General features: G+C 43.0%; 1 protein-coding gene across 1 annotated transcript in view; it reads right to left on the bottom strand.

Moving 5' to 3' along the window:
* Positions 1 to 3,078, bottom strand: part of LOC114629661 (T-cell immunoglobulin and mucin domain-containing protein 2-like) — a 34,652-nt gene extending 31,574 nt beyond the window's left edge. The window contains exon 1 of the mRNA XM_028777737.1: positions 2,963 to 3,078. The gene's annotated coding sequence lies outside the window, so the exon portion shown is untranslated. The remainder of the gene's footprint in view (positions 1 to 2,962) is intronic.
* Positions 3,079 to 13,917: the final 10,839 nt, after the last annotated feature.

The raw sequence follows: 13,917 nt of genomic DNA, 5'->3' as shown, positions 1-13,917 counted from the left end.
GAGGAAGAGGAGGAGGAGAAAAAGGAGGAGGAGGCAGAGGAAGAGGAGGGAGAGAAGAGGAAGAGAGAGAAGAGGGAAGAGAGAGGGTGGGGAGACCAAAATGTCTGGATTATATAGGGAAAAGCCTCTAAGGGAAGGACAGTCCAGCCTCTAGGCTGGAAAGCTCAAGGCTGGGGGAAGGGAAAGTTCAAGATTGGGGGGAAAGGAAAGTTCAAGGCTGGGAGAAGGTAGGGACTAAGGGATGCTGGGAGAATCTGGAGGCCAGATCTGCTTTGGTATGTGAAATATGTACCTCAGCCCCTTGACCTGGGGTCTGAAACTAGAGATGTAGCCTGGTGAAGGTTAGTTACCAACAGTCCTGCCAGTTGTTTCAGAGAGAATGAGCTTTCCTTTCCCTCTGGTGTCCTCCATCAACCTATCTGTGGGTAGGTTTGAGCTGTCCCTGTTTCCTTTAGCATGGAGTCTCAGGTAGTATCAGTCAGTAATACCTCACGCCATTACAATATCAATAGGCCTCATTGGTTGTATTAGTAATGGTTCTCTAGAGTCACAGAATTTATGAAATATCTCTACATTAAGGGAATTTATTGTAATTACTTACAGTCTGGATTCCAAGTAACCCCACAATAGGCAGTTGTGAGTGGGAAGTCTAGTACTAGTACTCTCTCAGTCCCACAAGGGTAGTTGTTTCAGCTGGTTATCTGTATAAGCTGGAATCCTGAAGAAGTATGTTCCAACAGATGTGCTGGTGAATAAGTGCAAGCAGCCAAAGAAGAGTGAGTCTTCCTTCTTTCGATGTCCTTATGCAGGCCTCCAGCAGAAGGTGTGACCCAGACTAAAGTGTGTACCAGCATGCCTGGATTTGGAACTTGTTTTGTCTCAGGCTGGCCTTGAACTCAGAGATTTGCTTGCCTCAGTCTCCAGGGATTATTATTTTGCCTGGGCCTAAACATTTTATGGCCACTATGCCTCAAGATTTCCATGTCAAGATCCAGGTCAGAAGCCTGAGTCTTCCAGCCTCTAGATCTGGATCCATAGGTATGCCTTCCATTTCTGGATTGCAGTTCCTTCCAGATGTAGCCAAGTTGACAACCAGAAATAGCCATTGGTCTTAGGGCTATTTGTCAAGCAACCAGGTCAGAAGCCGAGCAGTGGAGGATAGCAATTTATGAGGGAAAACAAATAGCTCCTAGGATGGTCAAGATTTTTTTCATGCTCTTTTCCCCTCTTTCTGTATATATCACATTGTGGATATGACTGGTAGTAAACAATACTGAGTGACAGTCCTTGTATATGGTGATGGACTTTCCTTTCTCCATCTGAGAGCTTGGGTCTGATTAATCAGTTCTGCTTTCTGGGTTGAGGTACCTTGCTTGAGCTCAAATCATTTTGGTTAAAGTAACTACCGCAGCTCCCATGAACCTGGTTTCATTTTTCATCTCCTGACAGTCTTGGATGATGACACCTGCATTGATGGTGGTAGGTTTCTCAAGTTGGACTCAAGAATGGGCCAGGAGTAGGTCTGGTACTGTGTCATACAGTCATTAGACAGGTGCCATTCTAGTGTTCCACAGAGGAGGGACTCAAGTGTGTTGTTGGGTGCTATGAGTATAACTTGGCCCAGAGTTAACTTGTTTGTTATTTTTTTCATTAAACTTCCAGTAGCTACTACAGCTCTTAGACAGGTGGGCCATCCTAAGGCTACAGGGTCCAGTCATTTGGACAGGTTTGTCACAGGGTATTTCCATGACACTCAAGACTGAGTTAAGACCTACTCATTTTAACTTAACTGTAGTCATTTTGAATTTAGTCTATCTAGTTCATAAGGTGAAATTAAGTTCAAGTTCTCAAATTTCACTTCCCAGAAGTAATTATTCTAGTTGACACTGGAAAAATCTCCCCAAAGGTCACAATGCTATGGTTTTATTACTCAACCTCTGTTATCTTAGTACTCTGAAAACCCCCTCACCACAACCTCACTGATCCCACGTAGGCCCAGTCAGCTTAAAGGTCATCTGGAAATACTTTGTCTAATTAGCCAAAATACTGCTCCTCCTTGTCTTCTGTGCGTGGTTTTCCTATAAAAAGCCTGCCCTCAGAGTAGACCAGGATCACAATGATTCCCAGGTCTTCTCTGTGACCCTGATTGATCTGCCTGAATTAAACAGTCAATAAATTGTCATCCCATCTGAGATCTGTGTCCAAGTGGTCAGTGTGTGGATATTCCTGGACCACAAAAAGTTAAAACCCCTTTTGTCTTTTCTTTAGTCTAGATTAGGGGCTCAGTGCCCCCACTTTGTGCTGGTAAATAGAGATCTTTCTATTTCCATAAACTCTGGTATCCAGAGGCAGCAATACCTAGCTGCACCTAGGAACTCTTGAAGCTGTCTATTAGTCTTTGGAGTTGGGATCTGAAGGATGGCAGCAATCCTACTGTATGCTGACAGGCTCTCTTTGCCTCCCTTCAGTTGGTAGCCAAGATAAGTAGCCTTCTACAAAGGTCGACTTTCTTAGCCAACTATTTTATATTTTATTTCAATTTTAATTCTACTCTACTCTACTCTACTCTACTCTACTCTACTCTACTCTACTCTACTCTACTCTACTCTACTCTATTTGAGACAGAATTTCTCTGGTATCCCTGGCTGTCCTGGAACGCACTCTGTAGAACAGGCTGGCCTGGAACTCAGAGATCTACTTTCCTCTGCCTCCCAATGCTGGGATTAAAGGCGTGTGCCACCACCATCTGGTTTAGCTGACATTTTGTAGCCTGAGGTCTATATAACACTTGCAGCAATCCCTCAGTGGCCCTTTTATAATCAGTTTTCCCAGGAAGCCTCTGTCAAAACAGGACAGGAAGTATTCATGTCTTTAAATCCTGGGGCAACCTGGTCCACTTAAGTTGCCTGCTGTAACCTCCCACCGTGTCTGTCCATTTGAAAACAAAGACGGGTTGACTCACCTCTGCCTACGGGAGGCTGAAGAATTAATCTTTCAGGTCCAAGACAGCATACACCTTTCTTCCTGAAAGAAGCAGACTCATGAGAGTCAGAGGTCCCAGGACTTTTCACAGGCAGGAGAGGTGTACTCCAGGGTGACTGACAGGGAACCAGGATTTCTGTTTTTTCAAGCCAGGCAATACGGACTTTAACTTCCCCCCTTTGTTTCCAGGCTCATTGAGAATGGTTTAATCTGGACAGAGGTAGCTGAACTGGTTAGTTGAACAATTATAGGAGCTTGGTGTTGGGCCAATCCTGGGGGTTGGGTTTGTTTCTGATAGAGAGTAAGACATCAAAATTTTGCTGAGTATCTGTAAGTCTAACTGCATCTCTCATCCTCAGAGAAGATGACAGTGGCTTTCTGTTTTTGTGAAAGGTCTTGTCCCAATCAGTTCTCTGTTATTAAACACCCTCTAGGCTATCTCTCTCTAGCAACTGGGACCTACTTATTTCTTTAAATTTCTTTTAACTGTTATATATTTTTTTTTAATATCTGGGGCCAACTTGATGACAAAGGCAATCTTGTTAGTAGCTGTCTTTAGTCTTTTTTTTTTTTTCTTTTTTTAGTTTTTTCAAGACAGGGTTTCTCTCTGTACTCACTCTGTAGACCAGGCTGGCCTCCAACTCAGAAATCCACCTGCCTCTGCCTCCCAAGTGCAGAGATTAAAGGCGTTCGCCACCACTGCCCCGCCTCTTTAATCTTTTAAAAAGGACTCAGCAAAGCCGGGTGTGTCTGAAGACAACTACAGTGTATTCATAATGAATAAATAAATAAATAAATAAATAAATAAATAAATAAATCTTTTTTAAAAAAAGGACTCAGCAAAAGGTTTTGTTGTTGTTGTTGTTATTGTTTTATTGTTTTAAGTTCCTTGGTAAGTGTTGGACAGAAGGGAAAATCTGTTCTGTCCAGGTTGTTTTATCTGACAGGGATCCCCACCTGCCCAGCCCAGGGGTGTCTTATTTTTCGTTTTTCTTTTTTCTAACTCTTATTCGGAGAATGGTGGGTTTCACAGATCATTGGTTGAAACAAATACATAAATTGTGAGAGAGAAAGGAATGGAAATTCCCTCTTCTGTTTGGCCTCAGCCCTTAGGAACTTTTCTCCTTCCCTTAGAGCAGGCACAGGACAGGAGTAGAAGAAATGCTCACCTGGGGGAACTATTTCCCCCTTCCGGTGTGCATTCTACTTAGATGTCAGTGGGCCCTGGATGAGAGGCTGACCTCCCAACCTCCACACTGGCATCAATTCTATGAGCAGGCAGGAGCCAAGCAACAAAACAAGCAAGCACTCACATTCCTGGAGTGCTTTGGTTTTTTTATTTGTTTGTTTGTTCCTCTGCTTGACCTGGCAGAGCCAGAAGGATTTAGATCACCAACAGGAGGGGGCACAGGTTTTAATCTGGGTCATGGGAGGTTCTCACACCAGAGAAAGCCACTTGTCAATATAGGGAATCAAACTTACAGAAACATACAGGAAGACACACACACACACACACACACACACACACACACACACGAAACAACCAGAAGTGGCCACCATACACGTTCATACAGACTGAATGAATTCACACTCACCATCCATACATTCTGAACAGACAGGAGGATCCAGTAATGTCTCAAATGGATCCCAGACTCTGGATTATTAGTCATGTCTGCCCTCTCCTATGTGTTTAAACAAAAGGCTCCCTAACTAGACCTACCTGCAGAAGTGACAGACCAGGTGACATTCTAATTTGTTTCCTTTTGGAGTGGACAAGTCAGAACCCTGGAGAAGCATTAGGGAGCAAATGATCAAAGGGAACTCTGGAGACCTGAAATAAATCAGATTGCACACCCCTTAGGACTTCCCTGACCACTACACTCCAAGAGGCTCCAAGACCCTCCACTGTCTTGAGGTCTAGTCTCTGGGATCTTGCTGGGGACTCCCGAAATGTTGTGGGGTATTCAGCAGAGAAGACTGCTTGAATATGTGTTTAAGTCAATAGACAATCTTTATTATCCAACCAGCTTTGACACTGGTTGCTTGGGATTCCAGAGTAGCACTAAGCCTTTCTCAGGACGAGGTTTTAAGCACAAAAACCATGTTCTGGGTTGACATACTTCAGTTAACAAGAACAGTTATCCAGAAGCAGAACTACAGAAGACAAACAGCAAGGAAGGTAGATTTTGACACTTTCCCAGAACTGTATGAACTTTGATGAGTAGGGTCTTTGTTTTAGTTTGGCAGGTGGTGTCTCTCCATGTGATGAGTTTACAGCCCAAATGGCACTTCTGTCACTGAGTCAGTTGCTTTTAGGTCTGAGGGCTTGCTAAGGGATGGAGCCCTGTGAAAACAGAAAGCTAGGTATGACCGTTTTCTGTTCTGGCAACTGGAAGGTGCTACATTGTTAAAAGGAAAATGTTTCCAGAAGGTATTGTTACTTTCAAGGGCTTCCATGTCTCTCCCAACCAAATAAATAAAGTAAGCATGCGTGGATTTCTTAAAGATATTGAAAACAATGTTACAAGTCAGATTGGTGCTAAAACTTCTCCTGGATCATGACCACATGAGTGAGCACAAGATGTTGTTCCTACGTCCATTCAGGGGAAGACAGATGGGTCACAGAGATTTAATAACATTAGGTTTTACTTAGTGGAGTTAGGATAATCATTTCAGTTTGGATTTAGAATGTTGTTGTTAGTTTTTCCTTTCTTGTTTTGTTTTGACACAGGGTCTCACTATTTGATGCAGGCTAGCCTGAAGCTCCTGTGTAGCCCAGGGTGACTTTAGACTTCCCATCCTCTTGCTTTTTCTTGTGCTGGGATCTCAGGTGTGTGGCACCACCCATGGGTTTCTGCTGTGCTGAGGATCGAACCCAGAACTTCATACATGCTTGCCAAGTACACTAAAACCGAGCTACATCCCAGCCTGGATGGTCCTCTTACAAAGAACTGTCCACACTCAAATCAAGATGTCCCACAGTCCCTGGACACCAAGCTGAACAGCCCTTGCCAGGAGCAGCTATATAAAATGTATGCTATGTTTTGCCAACTTCCTAGTTATGGCTTGTGACTTGGAATAATATTGACTTTGAGATATATATATATATATATATATATATATATATATATATATATGTATACATTCTATATTCATAGAGAATGTCAATAGTCTTTTTGCTGGTTTTTGAGGCAGAGTTTCCTGTGTAGATCTGGTTATCCTAGAACTAACTGTGTATACCAGCTGGCCTTGAACTCAAAGAGATCTGCCTGTCTCTGCCTTCAGAATGCTGGTATTAAAGATGTATTCCTGGGCTGGTGAGATGGCTCAGTGGTTAAGAGTACTGACTGCTCTTCTAGAGGTCATGAGTTCAAATCCCAGCAACCACATGGTGGCTCAAAACCATCTGTAATGAGATCTGATGCCCTCATATGGGTGTCTGGAGACAGCTACAGTGTACTTACATATAATAAATAAATAAATAAAAATAAATAAATAAAGGTGTGTGCCACCACTGTAGGGCTGAGCATGTCAACATTTTATTGAAGCTCTGTGACTTGAAAATATCCCCAAGCAATGAATTTTTTTAAATACTGCAAAACAATCTATCCCACAGGAACTCATTTTTGCAAAAACATGACAAAATTACAACACATTTGCATTTGTCTAGAGATGTGTACTGGCTGCTTTTGTGTGTCAAGTTAATACAAGTTAGAGAAAGGAGAGACAGTCTCAGTTGAGGAAATGCCTCCATGAGATCCAACTGTAAGGCATTTTGTCAATTAGTGATCAATTGGGAGAAGCCCAGTCCATGGTGGGTGGTGTCATCCCTGGGTTGGTGGTCCTGGGTTCTATTAGAAAGCAGACTAAGCAAGCCATGTGAAGCAAACCAATAAGCAGCACCCCTCCGTGGCTTCTGCGTCAGCTTCTGCCACAGAGTTCCAGCCCTGATTCAGTGCCTGTCCTGACTTCCTCCACTGATGGATTACGATCTGGAAGTGTAAGCAAATTTGTTCTTTAGTCAAGTTTTCTTTTCTCTTCCTTCCTTCCTTCCTTCCTTCCTTCCTTCCTTCCTTCCTTCCTCTCTCCTTCTCTTTCTTTCCTTCTTCCTTCCTTCCTTCCTTCCTTCCTTCCTTCCTTCCTTCCTTCCTTCCTTTCTCTCTCCTTTTCTTTCTTTCTCTCTTTCTCTCTTTCTCTCTTTCTTTCTTTCTTTCTTTCTTTCTTTCTTTCTTTCTTTTTTTGCAGCAATAGAAATCTTAACTAAGACAAGGTGGAAATGTCATGAGCAAAAGCCATCAGTCTCTCCACAATATTCGTCCTATGACTGTAGAGAATCAGGCTGAAATAGGAGGGCTTTAATTTGATGGTATAAAAATGTAAATGTAATACATATACATATCTATAATTTGAGTATTTTATAAGATTTACTAGTATATGTATGCTTGTTAAAAAGAGACTCATTTGTTTAATTCTTGTTTATCATTTATTATTACTTTTATTTATGTATGTGTACATATGTATACATATGAAAGGTATTCTATATGTGTTCATTCTCTTGGAGGCCAGAGAGGGTATTGAATGCCCTGGAGCTAGAGTAACAAGACACTGTAGCTTCATCACATCGGAGCTGGGAAATTAAATCAGGTCCAATAGAAGAGCAACACACACTCTAAACTGCTGATCTCCAGCCGCAAGTTAAATGTTGTAAATAAAAATTAGACACGGGGACAGCAAATGTCCACAGCCTTGAGCCATGAGCTGAGTAAGAAGAGGAAGCCCCTGAGCACCAACATTGATCATTCTCTGCTTCCTGACTGTGCAATGCCACCAGATATCTCACATTGCTGCCATCATGGAACCCACCATGAAGGACTGTATCCTCCAGCTGTGAGCCAAATTGTGAACTTTCCTTAGAAGAATTAACAGTAAATGAAATTATTAAGGAAAAAAAAACAAAACAACATAGGAAGTCTACAAATAATGTATCCTTACAAAGGTGGAAGTAATTTTATTACCATGACTTTGTTTTTCTCAGCCTAATTACAACATTCTTTTTTCCTTCTGCCTTCCTTTGTTTCTCTCTCTCTCTCTCCCTCTCTCTCTCTCTCCTTCCTTCCTTCCTTCCTTCCTTCCTTCCTTCCTTCCTTCCTTCCTTCTTCTTTTAGTAAGACAGATTGTCCTGAAAGGACATCACCAAGCATGTGGAGGCATAGGAGGTTACAAGCACACAAATACTACATTAAGAAACATATTTTCCTCTACCAAGTAACTCGTTAGTCACCATGGATCTAGGGGTGGAAATTAGATTCTGTCACATGTGCTAGTTCATAAAGTCACCAATTCCTACTTATCGAACACCTGTTCCACAGGGCTATCTCTATGAAGCAAGAGTCACTTGAATTTTGTAGAACTAATTAAGCAAACATAGCAGTAAAAATTTCTATTTCCAGAATGGGAGAAAAACCAAGACATGGTCAAGAACTCCTTCCCAGTGTCCTTCAGAAGGTAGTGGCAGGAGGTCTTCTCCATGCTGTGTGCCTTGCTGAAATACTTTGCTTGGCTATGGAACTTTCCTACTGCATTCTGACTTCCTTGAAAGAAAAACAACAAGAGTCTTTTTCTTTCATTTCAAATGTTTTTATATTTTTTTTCTGTGAATGGATATTTTGCACACCTATGTATGTCTCTGTACCACATGCATATCTATGGCTGGAGGAGGCCAGAAAAGGGAGTTAGTCAGATCTAGTGGCACTGAACCCATAGGCACTTGTGAGCCACCATGTGGGCACTGGGAATTGAACCCAGGTCCTCTGGAAGAGCAGCCAGAACTCCTAACCACTGATCTATCTCTGGAGCCCTTCCTTCATGGGACTGCAATACAGCAGGCATGTGCTCATTTTTCCAATCACAGGAGACAAACTCATGTTGCACCATGAGTCAAATCCTGTGTAGGCTCCTACTATATATCATATTAAAATATATCCTGTAGGTAAGAGTTTGATTGGAATAAACTACCCAAGAAATAAACTGAATACAAACAAGAAGATTGTTTTCTGGACAATAAATGTAAGCCAGACACTGGAAGATAGGAGGCAGCTCCGATGGCCACCAGAGACAACTGTCCTGAGAAAGAGACCAGGCATGGAATAGATGCAGGGACCAGGAGAACTCAGGCTATCCTAGAAGCAGAAAGGTAGCCAGTCTGGCTGGAACAGAGGGGCTGGCAAAGGCAGGAAAGAGGCAGTCCCTCCAGGCAGTGGCTGAAAGGACCTGAGCAACACAGCAGGTGGATCCTTCTGATAATCCCAGAGAGTGGAACTCTTGGGCTGCCAAGTGAGGAGAATGGACTGTTCTGAGAGCAAGAGAGGAGGAGAGGCCCCAGGCAGGACACTGATTCCTGGAAGCGGGGAGTGGGGGAGGAAAGAGGAGAGGAGAATGGAGATGAAAATCACTGGGATTCCAACAAAAAACTGGTGGGAACTGCTTGGCCTCCATGGTGTGCTTCATCTGATTGGTCTTTGATTTGCTCAGTTGGTTTCCAGCTCTGCTGCTCAGGCCCCAGTCTCCTGACTGCTTGACTGTGGGTGTGTACCTCACACCAGTTTAACTGCATTCTTCAGCCAAATTAAACTACAAAACCCATATTGAAAGGCCTGTGCTGGAATAAAAATATAATTTTCTAGGGACTGAGGAGGTACCTCAGGAGAGTGTTTGCCTGGCCTGGACCAAGGCCTGGGTTCCACACCTAGTATGGTGGTGCACACCTGCAAAGCCAGCACTTGGAAGGTGGGGGTGAAGTAACAAGTTCAAGGGTCAGCACTGCCTATGTAGGGAATTCAAGGCCAGCCTGAGCTACATGAGAACCTGTCTCAAAAAAAGAGTTGTGGTTTGTTTGTTTGTTTGTTTGTGTAGTTGCCTTGAAATAGAGAATGCACACTTTTCTGTAATCCCAGCTTGCTTTCTGTTGCTAACAGATAAACACAGTGGTCAAAAGCAGTTTGGGACTGAGTGGGTTTATTTGGCTTTCCTGAACATCCTGATGGCAGTCTATCATAGAGAGGAATGGGGCAGGAACTCAGTCAGGGGCAGAGGTAAGACATGGAGGCAGGCTGCTTACTGGCTTGCTCAGCCTGCCTGTTTCTTCAACAGGAGACCACCTGCCTCACCTGGGACTCCCATTGGAGTAAGAAAGAAAGAGAGAGAGAGAGAGAGAGAGAGAGAGAGAGAGAGAGAGAGAGAGAAGGTGGGAGGGAGGAAGAGAGAGAGAGAGAGAGAGAGAGAGAGAGAGAGAGAAAGAAAGAAAGAAAGAAAGGCAGGAAGAACCAGAGTTCCAAATCATCTTTGCCCACATTAGAAGTTCAAGAAAACCAACCAACCGAGGCTAGAGAGATAGCTCAGTGGTTAAGAGCACTGACTGCTCTTTCAAAGTTCCTGAGTTCAGTTCCCAACAACCACATGGTGGCTCTCAACCATCTGTAATGGGATCTGGTGCCCTCTTCTGGTGTGTCTGAGGACAATGACAGTGTACTCACATATATAAAACAAATCTTTAAAAAAAAAAAAAGCCAACCAACCAACCAAGAAAAACAGAACAACACCAATAACAACAATAAAAACAGGTTACATAAGACCCTGTCTAATTCCTTCCATTGCCACAACCATCCCTCACCAAAATAAAGCGATGCGGAAATTCATCATTACAACAAAAATATAGAAAACAGTCTTATTGTACAAATGCTTTTTATTTGCCTCTTTTATTAAAGAATTGTATGAGCAAGTTCAATACAGAGCTGAGCTATTGTGTACCACGTTGCAGGTCTGGAACAACAATTTCTTCTTTCTTCTCTTCCTTCTTTCCTTCCCTCTCTCCCTACCTCCCTCTCTACCTTCTTCCTTTTCCTCCCTCTCCCTCTCCCTCTCCCTCTCCCTCTCCCTCTCCCTCTCCCTCTCCCTCTCTCTCTCCCTCTCTCTTTTTCTTGATAGGGCCTTATTATATCAAACTTCATAGGTAGACCAAGTTAATTTCTTCATTATACAGACCAGGCTAGCTTCAAACTCACAAAGATCTGCCTCCTCCTGCCTTCTCACTTTCCTCATGCCAAAGTTGACCACTAGTTCTTGGCCAAACTCCCTGGACCTGGTGTTGACTGAGCTGTGGTAGCAGGAAGACTCCAGTGCTCATGGTGAGGGGCTTTAAGGCCTGTCTGCTCCAGGCCTCAGTGAAGGTCTCTGCAGTTTTCACTGTTCCTTCCAACAGTGACATCACCCACTCTCCTCAGGCTCAGTATTCCTGATACACATGCAGCAGCCTCATCATCCTAGATTTCAGGGAAAGGCTATGAAATCTGACATTTCACGCTGTTCTCGCTGCTTCTTTCCAGTCAGGTGTCACAAGGACATTCTGGGCAGGGCAGCCAGCCTAAAGCTAATTGCTTTACAGTAGCTTGGGAAGATACAGATCTTGTTGGATTGTTTATTTTCCTTGTTGTCATTGTTCAACTTTTTGTCCTGAAATTATTTACACTGTCAGTAAAATCAGGTGTCCTTGTAATCACCCAGTTTCCTCTAATGTCGGCAGTGAACACACCATGGAATCTTGAGCAGAACGAAGAGAGTGGCACGGCACTGTTAACTGAGCCATGTTCTTTATTGGGAGTCCTGGGATAGATTCCTCCAGTTTGAATGCTTTAGCTGGGTGTGGTTGTTCATGACTATAATTCCAGCACATGAGTATGACTCCAGCCCTAGGCAGGGAGATTGATAGCATAATATCAGCCTAGTCTACATAGCAAGAATTTCTTTCAGAAAACCAAGGGTGGTAACATTCCTTTGTGGTAGCACGCTTGTTTAGTGTGTGCAAAGCCTTCTTTTTGATTTCCAGTACTAAAAAGAAAAATAAAATTGAAAAATATATAGTACAGGTTCTGAATGGATGGCTCAGAAGTTAAGAGCTCTTGATGCTCTTCCAGAGGATCTGAACTTGGTACCCAGCACCCCTGTTAGTTGTCCGATAATTGCCTGTAACTCCAGCTTTGAAAGGATTCCATCTTTTTCTGGTCTCTGTGGATGTGGATCTCAGGATTGTACATCATGTGACTGTGGGTTCACAACACACACATGAGAGAGAGAGAGAGAGAACTCAAACATATATACACAAATAAAAATAAGATAAAAAAAAACCCTGTGCTAATCTATATTGAACCATTAAAATTAAAATACAGCAGAAAAGATAAGCATTGCGCTGAAATTTTAAAATCTAGTAATTTGTACACAGAGACAGAAAAAGTCATAGTATAAGTCAGCCTTGGCTACATTGAGAGTTCTAGGCTAGCCCAAGGTACATGAGACTTCGTTCGAAACAAATAACAACAACAAGAAACTTCAGCCAGCCAAACAAAAATGCAGTAGAGTTTAAGTTTACACTGGTTTCCCCTTCCCGCTCCCCACATTCTCTGTCCTTCCCATTTATCTGTCCCACAGTTCAGGAGCCGTCTGTGTAATGGCTTTGCACTTCTAGACTGGCGCTGTCCAGTGCTAATATATGAGAGCTACATAGGCAGTTTTTCATTTTCTATTGTCCATATTTAAAAGAAGCAAAAGACAAGCTTGCTACATGACTCAGTAACTCAAAGCATTTGCTGCACAATCCTGAGACCCAGAATGTGAATCCCAGCACTCCCCAAACAAACAAGATGCCACGTACACACCTGTAACTCCGGTTTAGAGAGGGTCAGAGACAGAAGAAGGAGCACTGGAGCATCACGCTTCCAGCCTAGCTGAGAAAACACACATTACTTGGATATTTTACCGTTAATTATTTTATTTTATTTTTAGGCAGGTTCTCACTATGTAGCCCTGGCTGACCTCAGAATCACTTTGTAGACCAGGCTGGCCTTGAACTCATAGAGATCCATCTCCCCGTGACTCACTGTTACTACACCTGCAATTTACACTCAGATGTTTGGTTACCTCCTTGGAATCAGCTCTAACACAGCCAAGCCCCTACACAGCTCAGTGCAGCTCAGCTCTGCATTGAACTTGTTCACACAGCTTTTCATTAAAGGAGGCCAGGTATAATGAGCAATTTTCTGCATGCTTGTTTTAATGACGAATTTTTACATCAGATTCCGAGGAGAGCAGACCATGTCTCATAGGAATAGGCAGTGATGGAAGAGTCACCAGGCGCCCTCTTCTGGACATCATGCGCATATACAGGTTCTCATAAACACACGCCCCTCCCCATGCATTTTTAAAAATAAAAATAGGTATATTGATTTTTTAAAATAATTTATTTTTTCTCAAATCATAATTCATTCACACAGGGGTTATAAACACAGAAAGGCAGGTTGTGGGGAAGGGGATGACACTGGAGTGTGGGTGTTCAGGGGGAATATAGATATCTTCAGAACCGGATATCGGCTGGGTGAAGGTTCAGGGGACAAGTCACTATGACTCTGCCTATGACTCGCTTGTCCTTATCTAAGTTGGTATTGTCTGCCAAGGCTACCTATTTACAAGGTCTATGACTTCTCAGGCTTGTAAATGTCCACAAAAGCTGCCTGTTTACAATAGCTTATAGCCATCTGTTTCAATGTTTTTCCACTGAGACCCAAGACTTGGTGTTAGTATACATGTGTGACAGGCCTATTACTGATTTTAGGCCTATGACTGATTTTAGGCCTTCTAGTGGAATCAGGGCTGCCCCTGACATCTCCTCCCTTCTCTAAGTATAGAAGGGCTGTGGCAATTCTAATCTTTCGAAGGCGGGGATAGAGGCCTGACCTCCAGGTATATTGATTTTTAAGAATTCACTTTACTTAACTCAATGAACTGGAAGTCCTTTCATCCTGACGTGGAATAGAGAGAAAAATCACTAAGGAGGGTTCGTCCTCTTTCTTTGTCAGTCTTAGGAATTCAGTGTGCATTTTACATGTG

The sequence above is a fragment of the Grammomys surdaster genome, unplaced genomic scaffold (genome assembly GCF_004785775.1).
Source record: "Grammomys surdaster isolate TR1022 unplaced genomic scaffold, NIH_TR_1.0 313, whole genome shotgun sequence".
Lineage (NCBI taxonomy): Eukaryota > Metazoa > Chordata > Mammalia > Rodentia > Muridae > Grammomys > Grammomys surdaster.
The sequence above is the reverse complement of the archived record's forward strand: the minus strand, read 5'-3'. Positions and strand labels throughout refer to the sequence as shown.